Below are 13,747 nucleotides of genomic sequence, written 5' to 3' on the forward strand. Positions count from 1 at the left end.
CTTCAGGAGTGAAGCTGCAGACCTTCATGGTGAGTGTTACAGCTCATGAAGGTGGTGTGGACCTAAAGACTGAGCAGCAGCAAGATTTATTGTAAAGAGTGATACAACTAAGCTTGCACAGAATGGAAGGTGACTGGAGCCCCTTGCCACTGCTGCCCCGGACAGCCTGCTTTTATTCCCTTATCTGACTCCACCCACATCCTGCTTGTTGGTCCATTTTACAGAGAGCTGATTGGTCTATTTTACAGAGAGCTGATTGGTCCATTTTACAGAGAGCTGATTGGTCCATTTTGACAGCATACGGATTGGTGTGTTTACAATCCTTTAGCTAGAAACAGAGTGCTAGACAGAAAAGTTCTCCAAATCCCCACTAGATTAACTAGATACAGAGTACTGATTGGTGTATTTACAAACCTTAAGCCTGACCCAGGATGCTGATTGGTGTATTTACAATCCCTGAGCTAGACACAGAATGCTGATAGGTGTATTTACAATCCTCTAGCTAGACATAAAAGTTCTCCAAGTCCCCACTAGATTAGCTAGATACAGAGTGCTGATTCATATATTTACAAACCTTGAGCTAGACACAGGGTGCTTATTGGTGTATTTATAATCCCTTAGCTAAAGGTTCTCCAAGTCCCTTCTAGACTCAGGAGCCCAGCTGGCTTCACCTAGTGGATGCCACACAGGGGATGCAGGTGGAGCTGCCCATCAGTCCCGTGCCACACACCTGCACTCCTCAGCCCTTGAGTGGTCAATGGGACCGTGTGCTGCAGAGCAGGGGGCAGCACCCATTGGGGAGGCTCGGGCTACACGGGAGCCCACGACGGGGGCAGGGGGAGGCTCAGGAATGGGGGACTGCAGGTCCCGAGCCCTGCCCTGCAAGGAGGCAGCTGAGGCCTGGAGAGAATTCGAGCATGGCACAGGTGGGTTGGCACTGATGGGGGACCTGGTGCACCCTCCACAGCTGCTGGCCTGGGTGCTAAGCCCCTCACTGCCCAGGGCTGGCAGCACCAGCTGGCCACTCTGAGTACAGGGGCCTGCTGAGCCCATGCCACCCGGAACTCGCACTGGCCCATGAGTGCTGCATGCAGCCCGGGTTCCTGCCCGCGCCTCTCCCTCCACACCTCCCCACAAGCAGAGGGAGCCAGCTCCGACCTCGGCCAGCCCAGAGAGGGGCTCCCACAGTGCAGTGGTGGGCTGAAGAGCTCCTCAAGCATGGCCAGAGTGGGCACGGAGGCCAAGGAGGCACTGAGAGTGAGCGAGGGCTGTGAGGGCTGCCAGCACACTGTCACCTCTCAATCACACTACCTGACTTCAAGCTTTACTACAGGGCTACAGTAACTACAGCAGCATGGTACTGGTACAAGAACAGGCTTGTAGACCAATGGAACATAACAGAGAATTCAGAAATAAGACCACACACCTACAGCCATCTGATCTTCAACAAACCTGACAAAAACAAGCAATGGGGAAAGAATTCCCTATTCAATAATTAGTGCTGGGAGAACTGGCTAGCCATCTGCAGAAAATTGAAACTGGACTACTTCCTTATACCATATAGGAAAATCAACTCAAGATGGATTAAAGACTTAAATATAAAACCCAAAATGATAAAAACCGTAGAAGAAAACCTAAGCAATACCATTCAGGATGTAGGCACGAGCAAAGATTTCGTGATGAAGACACCAAAAGCAATTTCAACAAAAGCAAAAATTGACAAATGGAATCTAATTAAACTAAAGAGTTTCTGCACAGCAAAAGAAACTATCAAGAGAGTGAACAGACAACCTACAGAATTGGAGAAAATTTTTGCAATCTATCCATCTGAGAAAAGTCTAATATCCAGCATCCATAAGGAACTTAAACAAATTTACAAGAAAAGCAACCCCATTAAAAAGTGGGCAAAAAACATGAACAGACACTTCTCAAAAAATACCTGTGTATGGCCAAAAAACATGAAAAAGGTTCAACATCACTGATTATTAGAGAAATGCAAACCAAAACCCCAATGAAATACCATCTAACACCAGTCAGAATGGTTATTACTAAAAAGTCAAAAAACAACAGATGCTGACGAGATTGTAGAGGAAAAGGAACACTTTTATACTGTTGGTGGGAGTGTAAATTAGTTCAACCATTGTGGAAGACAGTGTGGTGATTCCTCAAAGACCTAGAGGCAGAAATACCATGGGACTCTGCCATCCTGTTACTGGGCATATACTTTAAAGGAATATAAATTGTACTATTATAAAGACACATTCATGCATATGTTCATTGCAGCACTATTTACAATAGCAAAGACATGGAATCAACCCAAAAGCCCATCAATGATAAATCCAGATAAGGAAAATGTGGTACATATGCACCATGGGATACTATGCAGCCTTAAAAAGGAACTAGATCATTTCCATTGCAGGGCCATGGATGGAGCTGGTGGTCATTTTCCTCAGGAAACTAATGCAGGGACAAAAAAGCAAATACCACATGTGCTCACTTTTAGTGGGAGCTGAATGATGAGAACACATGGACACATGGTGGGGCAGGGGGGCAACATACACTGGGACCTGTAAGGGGCAGTTGGAAGAGGGAGACGATTAGGAAGAATAGCCAATGGATGCTGGGCTTAATATCTGGGTGATGAAATGATCTGTGCAACAAACCAGCATGGCACACTTTTACCTATAAAACAAACTTGCACATCCTGCACATGTACTCCTGAACGTAAAAGAAAGAAAATTGTGCCATACATGTGTGTATGTGTGCATGTTTATATTTGTCCAACATTCCTTGGAAGTCCACAGTATGCCAAGGGTTAACAATAATTACTCATGAATTTTTTTAGTATACATTTTTATAAACACTTCAAATTTCTTTAATATGCTTTTTGCAAAAATATGTATTAATATAGTAAAATACAAAAGTATATGAATAAAAACTGATATTACCCTCAAAAAATATTTTAAGAAATTCATATTAGTATTTATGCAGTTGTGATGTAACATTTGTACTTGTAAAATGCTAGGTAGATAAAATAAGAGCCCTTAGTGCAGTTTTCTTGAAATAACAGTAGAATGAATATAATCTTCTAACAACAGCAACGACGACGATCTCTTCATTTTCACCCATGCATGCCTAACATAGTACACTGGATATGGACTAAGAAGAAGTTACCTCTAGAACTGAGTGTATTCTCTTTCTACAGTGAATGAAAAAACTCTACACAGTTTTGCCATAGAAAATGTCAAGCTATAACTCACACACTTTAATAGAAGTGAAAGAGACAATGTTCACTTAAGGTAGTCTTTTCATAATGGTTTGATTAGAATAATTTTCTACAATAATTTCAAGTCCCCCTTTTCAAATCTAACATATTTGTAATTTCACGATTACTGACGTGTGTGTGTGTTTCTTCCCCTACTGCACCTCCACTATCCTGCTTCCATGAAGTGCATCTTTGTTTGACTCACTTCCCTCCTTTGTCACATGCTAAGTGGATCAGAGAGAAGTACCTGTTGGACCTTTGTCCTTCTGCTGCTCCTCTCATGTTTCACACACAGTCGGGCCGTGAAGTCTTTAGGCAAAGCCTCCAGAGTGAGGAGCACCGTGCTTCTCTTTCCTTGTGAAAATGAGTGGGTGTACATTGTAAATGAGCAAATAATTGGTACAAGATAGGAAAAGAAATCCAACTGAATAAATACAGCTGTAGACACATACCTTTATTTGAAGAGGTGAACAAAATGCAGTAGAATCAAAGTGGGAGCTAGAATATATGTGATATCTAAATTATATCAACACCATCAAGCCACTCAAAACCTAAATCCAACGCTTACTAGCTAAACAACCTTGGATGAGTCTTTGAATAACTTTTGAGTCTCATTTGGTTTATTTATAAAATAAGAAAATGGACCCTGTATGAATGTGAAATAATGTGTTGTATGTAAAAAATACCTGATACATGATGGGCAACATTATTTTGAACTTCATAGGCCACTGAGTACAAAGCTACTTAGACATTCTATAATATGAGTAAAAGAGAAGATAATTATAAATAATTATGTAAGTGCTGAGTACATATATTCAGTTCTTCTGCAAATATTTACTATGAGGAAGGCTTTTCTCATTCTAAGGATACAGCAGTGAAAAAAACAGTAAAATATGCACCTTCTCAGAGCTTACTATCTAGCAATAATAACTCCTATCCTATGTAATATATGGTTAAAATGTTTTCAGCACATATTTCTTAAGTAGTTAATTTATGATATTGTTGCCAAAACACTAGAGGTTCAGTCCAGGTCCTACTGCTCACAGCACAGAAACGCAGTCACTGAGAAGAGTTTTGCAAAAGAAGAAGGCTTTAATTGGGTGCAGCCCAGGAGATGGGAGCTCAGTTTCAAATCCATCTCCCTGAGGGACTAAAACTAGGGGTTTATAAGGAAGAGAATAAATGTAACAATGTGTAAGAAAACAGGAACTCCGGAGGGGCAAGGAAAGGATCCTGGTGAATGAGGGGTGGCATCCCATTGTCTGGTGTGGTGATCTGGTTTCAGTTATTTGATGCTTTTTTGGAGCAGCCTGAAGGTCATTTCCTGAGGAAGAAACTCAGATACAACCAATGTAAGCTTCAAGCTTTAAGACCCAGAAGGGACAATCTCTATGTTTATCAGAAAGAACTCTCTGTAGGGCTAGTAGGTGGGTTTCAGTGTGGTTTGTAACCTCACTTGTTGTCTGAGTGGTTCCACAAACAACGTCCCCACCAAATCTCTCAGAAGGGACTGTCACACTGATTATTCTCTCGTAAGTAGCTATTGACAGCGAAATTCGAGTTAATTTAAGAACCATTTCACTCATCAGTATTCTGTGACAGTAAGAGTGGTGGTCGATCTGTTTTCTAAGAATGTGGCAACGGACTTCCAGCACTTACTAATCTGGGCTAAGAGCAGGTGGTTGCAATCTGCAGCGGTTTTACTTAGCTGCTTTTCTTCGTTTTGCAAGCTTTGCTTTCTTAAGTTCAATGACACTGCACCTGAGAACTCATCAGTATGCGAAGACAGGCACGCCTGCCTACAGTAAACATGAATCTCTCTTAAAAAAAATATAAGAACACCACAACACAGCACTTTCTTTTGTAGGATTTGTCACTCATCATTTCAAGGATTGTGTTTTTCTGGGGATGAAGCTTGTTTTGTTTTGTTTTTAAATTTGTCATTGAGCCAAACTGTGAAGATGCACAGGTGTGAGGATTTAAATGGCTGTGATTGACTTGCCCACCTACAGGGAATTCTAACCAGGAAATTAAGGTTGTTGTTAGTGTTTGCCAGCTTGATTGTACTATCCAACATTAACCCATGATCTCCAAGATGCTTAGCATGCCACAAGGCGATCCTTCCCGCTTTTCTCTAAAACCTTCTGGGAAATCATATTATGCATGTACTAAAAATAGCATACCTAGACCAGGCAATGTCGTGGAAGCGATTTATTTTATTTTATTTTTTTAAAAACAGGTTGTCAGACAAGCTTGAGTCAGTCCCAGTTAACACCATCCACAAGGCATCCACATTCTGTAATCCCCAGGCACCTCTTTCCAACCAGTGAAGGGGCAATGTTCATTTAAGGCAGTCTTTTCATAATGGCTTGATTACAACACTTTCAAATCTACCCAGTTTGTAATATCACAATTACTGATGAGGCAGGTTTGGAAAAAAATAACTTAGAAGATCTTGAAGATCACAAATAAGCTCTCGATACATGTGAACATGTCTTGTGGGAAATGAGAACTGGCCAAGCCATGAGAGGCAAAGAGTTACCACAGTGAAAGCAAAGGGCCTTTGTGATCCCAAGTACATAGAGCCAAGTGCAGTGTGGGAGTGGGTGAGGGCGGGCAGAGGCGTAATAGGTATGATCGTAGGAGAGAAACTATGACTTAAGCTTGGGAAAGGGCTGGTGGAGAAGCTGAAAGAGATGGGCTGTGCATGACAAGACTTCATGGTTGCCATCATTGGATCTGTTAGTTCGAATGATGATCTGATAATAATGGCTGTCCTGCCTTCCCCAGAAAAGTACATCAATAAATAGGAAAGATATTAATTTATGCAAGCCAGAATATGGCATAGCTATACTGCACCTCAGAGCTGAGTAATTTCCAAAACATAATTCTACTGTCCTCAGAAGAAGTGACTCACAATTTGGAACTCCAAGAGGAATTATGTAACTAAAATCATTTGCAATTTTAAGAATATATACATAGAATTTTTTATCCTCAGATAATTCTTTCATATTTTCTAAGTCCTTCCAAGTCTTTCTGACTAGTGATCTCTTTAGCCAAGTGGGTGTTCATGGAAAGCTAAATTAATTAAGATTTAAATAAATTTTTTAAAAATCCCATCTTTGCTTTCCACATATTTTATTTTCACAGATGAAATCTTTCTAAAAAAATTAACATTCACAAATCAGAGCTTAACGAACTGGTCTAAAAAATCTATTTTCAGTAAATAACAGATGGTCAAAGAATAACAGGTACTTACATATTCTTCTTTCCACAATGACTGTATGTGAAGCATATTCACCTCTTTAAACAAAATTCAACATTCACAGCTACTTATTCTTCTCAACCCTTGTGACCCTGCATTTTACAAGAACTGCTCTTGTCCTTACACATGGTTTTTCTTTGAAAGGGAGGTGTTTTTTTAAAAAATAAATATTCATTGATTTTTTTAGTAGTGTTAACAAATGAAATCTAGATTAATTAAGTTCTTACTTTTTTGTTTCCTTAGAAACAAAAACCATCTCACATAAAACCAATCATAGTATGTTATCTTTAAATTCACAAGTATAAGGCAAGAAAAATCCATAATTTAACAACTTCACAAGTAGGAATGATTCAGTTTTTAATGCTCTGAAGTCACCACTTATTAAAATGCTAAAATTTGAGTTGTTGGTCAAATCTGCGCCTTGACTTTGATGTACCTAATATTGACTTGATATAGTTACATTTAATGTTTGCTCTTAGAAAGGACAAACCCTCAGCCACCGACACAAGGTAAAGTCAATTCTTATGTCCTTTAGATGACAAGTGCAGAGTCAGGTTTGTTGGAATGTTATTTCAGTGCCAGATGAATTGGCCATTTGCTGCCTGAGAATTTAGGATACTTTTAATAATGCAATTATAGCAGCTGTATTTTGTGATAATCCATTTTTTCAGTAATATATTCAAACATTTGAATATACAAAACATAAAGTCAAAGTCCATGCTTTTTGGCTTCACCTAATCATTGTTATTCACATCAATATAAAAATTCCGAGGTAAAGTAAAAAACACTTTGTTTGAAAACTGTTAAATACAACTTTCTTTTGTTTATATAATTTATATTTTATATGTAATATTTTAATATGTATATATCTTATATACAATTTACATTTTGCCATTACTCTTCCAATGCCATTTTTCACATTATTCTTAGCACCGTTTTAGTGAGCAATTAGCTATTAGTTGAATGTCTATTTATGTATGTGGAAATTATACTTTAAGAAATTAATGTGCCTATACGCAAAAAGTAGAGACTTAGTTCATTGTTATCAATAAGTAAAATAGCATTTTACTTATTTTGCATATTATATGAAGGACATTATATGAAGACAATATAAGTAAATTTGTTTTTCAGGTATGATTTAATACACGTTACCGACCTGACTTCACTGGATATCTGGAAAAACGAAGGAATGCACATTATTCTGCTTGAGGCTTTGCAGAGAGGAGCTGCCTGAGAGATGGCACGTGCATTCCTGGATGCCCTGGCCCCAGGAGTGGTTGGTGCTGACTTCACATTTGTCTAATAAGATGTCCATATACAAAAATGTCTGTAATGTGGGAACCATTACAGATCTAGGAAAGGTTTTTCAACAGCAAACAAAGCAAAGCCTGTTTCTCTCAAAGTCTTTTATTTTCTTTTTGAATTTGACCTTTTAAAATACGATTAAAACATTCCATCAAGACTGTCTTTAGAATTGACCCATAAGATTTTTTTTTCTTGACGATTCCAACTATACTGACTTTCTAAGATTATTTTCTCTAATCTCTATGTGAGTCAGATAATGGGAGTGAAGAACGGGTGAGACAATTATAAGATTAAATCACAAAAAGCAAACCATAATTCAGAAGATGCCCAATGACTTTAATAAATAAGTTTACAATTTCATGCCTCCAATCCTAAATTCTCTGTTTATGATATATGAAGAGATTTAAATTTTCAAATGAAAATCTAAAATTGGGCCAGGTGCTCACGCCTGTAATCCCAGAAATTTGGGAGGCTGAGGCAGGCAGATCACGATGTCAGGAGTTTGAGACCAGCCTGACCAACGTGGTGAAACCTTGTTTCTCCTAAAAATACAATAATTAGCCAGGCATGGTGGTGCATGCTACTGGGGAGGATGAAGCAGGAGAATCGCTTGAACCTAGAGACGGAGGTTGCAGTGAGCCGAGATGGTGCCACTGCAATCCAGCCTGGGCAACAGAGTGAGACTCCGTCTCAAAAAAACGAAAAAGAAAAGAAAATCCAAAATTGAATTTGCAAATCTGTTTTTAATAAACAAAATACTCTCATTTTTTTGAGAGGTGTGATGGAAAAGTTAATTTATTAATTTATTATTTGTTTTTAAATTTGCTTTTAAGCCTCACATCAACATCACCTCTCCATTGACTACGTTTTTTAAACATAAACATAAATGGTATAAATATTCTTAAAAATGTGAATGTTCTTATAACTGTACGAGAGGTAACTATATCAAAATTGGAAAGAAGGTGAATGATAAATTATTACTTGTGTCATTTTATTTTTGTTTTGATCAGATCTCATATTTCATTATCACATGTAATTTTTTTAATGGTATTTTAAAAATGTATGACTTTACACAGTGTGGCAGAAAGAGATTTTGATAATTGTTCAGTCAATCTGGGTTTTAGTTCTGACTCTCATTGTAACTAGATATCTAATTTTGAGTGTATGTCTTTAACTTTCTTGATACTTAGCTTAGTCATCTGCTAAATACAGGCTTGGACCAAGTCCATGTTTGTGCATAATTTTTATTCTACCTTGAAATGCATGATGAATGATATTGCCCCGTGGAGTACACGCCCAGGTGGTTCAAGTTAGTTAGTATCTCTGAACTCTGAATTTGCTCATCGGGAAAAAGGATTATATTATTAAGTACATTAAGAAAAGCATGGAATGAGAACAGGGTTTGCCATTAGAAATACTTATCAAATGCTAGTTATTATAATATTAGGCCAAATCTTATAGATTTGTTAGTTATATGTTAGTGAATACTTATTATATATAGTTATTACTATTGTCGTTATTCTTATGAAAGGTAACTTCACTAAATTCTTCCTCATCAAAGAAGCACATTGGGCCGGGTGCAGTGGCTCACGCCTGTAATCCTAGCATTTTGGGAGGCCAAGGTAGGTGGATTGCCGGAGCTCAGGAGCCGGAGACCAGCCAGGGCAACAAGGTGAAACCCCATCTCTACTAAAATACAAAAAATTAGCTGGGCGTGGTGGCCGGTGCCTGTAATTCCAGTCACTTAGGAGGCTGAGACAGGAGAATCCCTTGGACCCAGGAGGCCGCGGCTACAGTGAGCCAAGATTGTGCCAGTGCACTCCATCCAGCCTGGTCCAGCCTGGGTGACAAGAGCGAGACCCTGTCTCAAAAAATAATAATAATGCACATTGGAGTACAGTATATTATAGTAATAATGTATCTATCATCATTTAGTAATGAAATCAATTATATGAACATCTATGCTATTTATGCCACATAGGTTAAGACACAGTGAAATAAATGATTGGAAAATATCCTTTGTGCATCATAGTTATTTGTTCTAGAGCATTCCTTTATTAGTTGACTGGGATTATCATTAAAAACACATACCACAGACTGGGCAGGGTGGTTTAAACAATGGACATTCTTGCGGCTCTGAAGGCTGGGAGTCCAAGATCCAGGCACCCCTGGCTTCGGTTTCCCCTGAGATGTTCCCCTGGGCTTGCAGATGGCCGCCTTTTCCCTGTGTCCTCACGGGGCATCTTCTCTCTGCGCACACTCATTTCTCGTGTCTCTCTTCTTATAAGGACACCAGTCCTGGCCGGGCGCGGTGGCTCCTGCCTGTAATCCCAGCACTGTGGGAGGCCGAGGCGGGCGGATCACGAGGTCAGGAGATCAGACCATCCTGGCTAACACGGTGAAACCCCGTCTCTACTAAAAATACAAAAACAAAAACAAAAAAAATTACCCGGGCGAGGTGGCAGCGCCTGTAGTCCCAGCTCCTCGGGAGGCTGAGGCAGGAGAATGGCGGGAACCCGGGGGCGGAGCTTGCAGGGAGCCGAGATGGCGCCGCTCACTCCAGCCTGGGCGGCAGAGCCAGACTCCGTCTCAAAACAAACAAACAAACAACAAAACAAAATTCACATATAAGGCAGAATAAAAGCACAAAGAGAAAGAGCAAATCAAGTATCTGTTTAAAACATATAATGAGGCCGGGCGCGGGGGCTCACGCCTGTAATCCCAGCACTTTGGGAGGCGGAGGCGGGCGGATCACGAATCAGGAGATGGAGACCATCCTGGTTAACACGGTGAAACCCCGTCTCTACTAAAAATACAAAAAACTAGCCGGGCGAGGTGGCAGCGCCTGTGGTCCCAGCTACTCGGGATGCTGAGGCAGGAGAATGGCGGGAACCCAGGGGGCGAAGCTTGCAGTGAGCCGAGATGGCGCCGCTCACTCCAGCCTGGGCCACAGAGCGAGACTCCGTCTCAAAAAAAAGAAAAAAAAAGGACACCAGTCCGATTGAATTATGGCTCCACCCTTGTGGACTCATTTAACATAATGACCTCCGTAAAGGCCTGTGTTCAAATGCACTCACATTGGGGATTCAGGCTCTAATGTATGAATTGGAGGGGATACAATTCAGTGCATAACAATCCCATAGGGCACACCTTCCTGAATCAGCACTGCAGAATCATCAGAACATTCTCTGGGGTACATGAGCTCTATGTAATGGCTTGTCTGATCATGCAAGGAACCAAACTCCAAGCCCTCAGAACAGGTAAAATAACATGCATAATTTAATCGCTGTGTGTATAAATGCCCTTAAATTACATTTACAAATGATTTCAGAAAAATACCTAGACATCGTGGGTCCAGGCTACATTTCCATGGGAATAACCAAACACAGATTTGGCCATAAAACACCCAGATGCCAAATAAATTACAATTCTAAACATCAAAATGCATTATTGAGTCCACAAGAAAGGGCCAGAAGGTCCCAAAAGGTCTCTATACCAGCCAGCTCGGAGTCCTGAGGAGAAGAAGGGGAAGTATTTCTGCTCATGGAGGGGCAGAAGTGGCTTCCGGGGTATTTTATCCTTGTAATCAAAGACTTTTGTCATATGCAAACATACGACATTAAGTAGAACCAACCTCCTAGTCAAACAATTACATAATTTGGCATATTGTGTTCTATTATGAAAAACATCTTTGATCTGTCTATAAAGTAGGTTAAATATAAAATCTAAAATATTTAACTATTGGAGTGAATCTTTTTATTTCAGTCGCCCAAATTATTCTATTTATTTCATTTATCCTATTGTCTGTATTATTAAAAAGTTCTAATTTTTGGCCAGGCACAGTGGCTCACGCCTATAATTCTAGCACTTTGGGAGGCCAAGGCGTGTGGATTGCCTGAGCTCAGGAGTTTGAGACTAGCCTGGGCAACATGGTAAAACCCTGTCTCTACCAAAATACAAAAAATTAGCTGGGCGTGGCGGTATGTGCCTGTAATCCCAGCTGCTTGGGAGGCTGAGCCGGGAGAATTGCTAGAACCCATGAGGCAGACATTGCAATGAGCCAAGACTGCGCCACTGCACTCCAGCCCGGGCGACAGGGGGAGACCCCATCTCTAAAAAAAAAAAAAAAAAAAATTCTAATTTTTCAGACTCACCAAATTTCTCTGGAAATATAACATTAAAAAGAAAACTTCAAGGCAAGGAATAGTAGTTCAGGCTTGTAATCCCAGTGCCTTCAAAGACTCAGCCATGAGGATTGCTTGAGGCCAGGAATTTTGAGACAAGCCTGGGCAACATAGCAAAACCTCATCTCTAAAACAAACAAGCAAAATTCCCAGGTGTGTGATGCACACCTGTAGTCCTATAGCTACTTGGGCAGCTGGGGTGGGAAGATCACTTGAGCCCAGCACTTCAAGGTTGCAGTGAGCTATGATCACACTGCTCTCCAGACTGGGTGGCAAAGGAAGACCTCAGATCTGAAAAAAAAAGTATAATTTTTTCTGGTTCATCAAACTTCATCAGAAATATAATATTAAAAAGAAAAGTCCAAACTTCCAGGGTTTGCTTCTGCAAGCAGTATTGTAAAAGAAATCCTCTGACTTTGGATTACTTCGTTATTCCTTCACCACAAATCAAGTAATCAATGCAGGAAGTAGATGGACCATAGTCATTGACTAAAAGCCAGATAAACACCCCAGTTGTGCAATGTAAAAAAAAAAAAAAAAAAAAGGTGCATTCTAGAAAGTCAAAGTTTTTAGAAGGCCAAACTTTGAATGGAATTAGACCAATGCTCTGATAGTAGAGAATACAAAATGCAGACACCATAACCATTAAAGTCAAAGTAAGCCAGGATTTATTTGCATTTTTTAATGGGCATGCAGAGGGAGGCAGGTGATATTACACTGTTTACATCAAACCACATGGGCTGAATGAGCTAAAAGAAACAGTGGGATTATCTGTGTGTCAGCATTCTAATCCCATCAGGCCTGTCAGCACTATAATTTCCAACCTATCACTTAGTTTAAAATACAGTAGGGGAGAGCCTCAATGTTTGTTTTGTTCTGATGAGCCAGATGACTCAGAGCAGACTTAGAAATGGAACGCTTCAGAAAATGAGAGAGTTTTGAAAATTATAGTGGTTTTGTTCACAGCTGTATATATTTATTTTTTCTGTAAAGCAGGTACACAGTGAATCATGTTTCCTGGGGCCCAAATTCCTCAAACAGTAATTTTCTTCTCTTCTCTGGTTGCCTGAAACCAGGAAGCTTTCAAGTTTGCCTAACTCAAGTGAAATAACTTTGTAAACTTTGTAACTTTGTAAACGAGATAATCTTGGTTAACTGTTACTGTTTGATTAAAATTTTTCAATGCAGCAAAAGACACATGCTTTGCAATATCCTTGTTTTCAGGCCCTCATATAACATTTCTTAATTATTTGTATTATTTAATATAAGAAATAATATTCCTTATATTATTTAATATAAATGTAATTATATATAATTAATATATATAATTATATAAGGACATGAACACAAGGACAAAACTAGGTACATGTGTAAATTACTTCAGAAAGCACCTGAGGGCCCTGGGATATAGATTTATTTTTCCATCAGAATGGCAAGGTAGATACTCTGAAACCCCTTTCTGGCATAAAACATATAGACACTGGATGATTACAATCATAAATTTTAAATGCATTGCTGAGTTTACAGAAAGGTAAGGGACATTCCTAAGGGCCTCCCACTCTGTTTCCCCCACCCCCAAAAGAGGAAGCTGATCCCAGAGTGGTAAATAAATACAGAGATTGGGGCTGTCCTGGATGCAAACGCCTTTGGCGGGAGCAGAGAGCTTTGACAGAAATGAGACACTGGAACTTAGCCCTGGCAGACAGGAGACTCTCAATCTCTGACTGC

Source organism: Macaca thibetana, chromosome 5 (genome assembly GCF_024542745.1).
Source record: "Macaca thibetana thibetana isolate TM-01 chromosome 5, ASM2454274v1, whole genome shotgun sequence".
NCBI lineage: Eukaryota > Metazoa > Chordata > Mammalia > Primates > Cercopithecidae > Macaca > Macaca thibetana.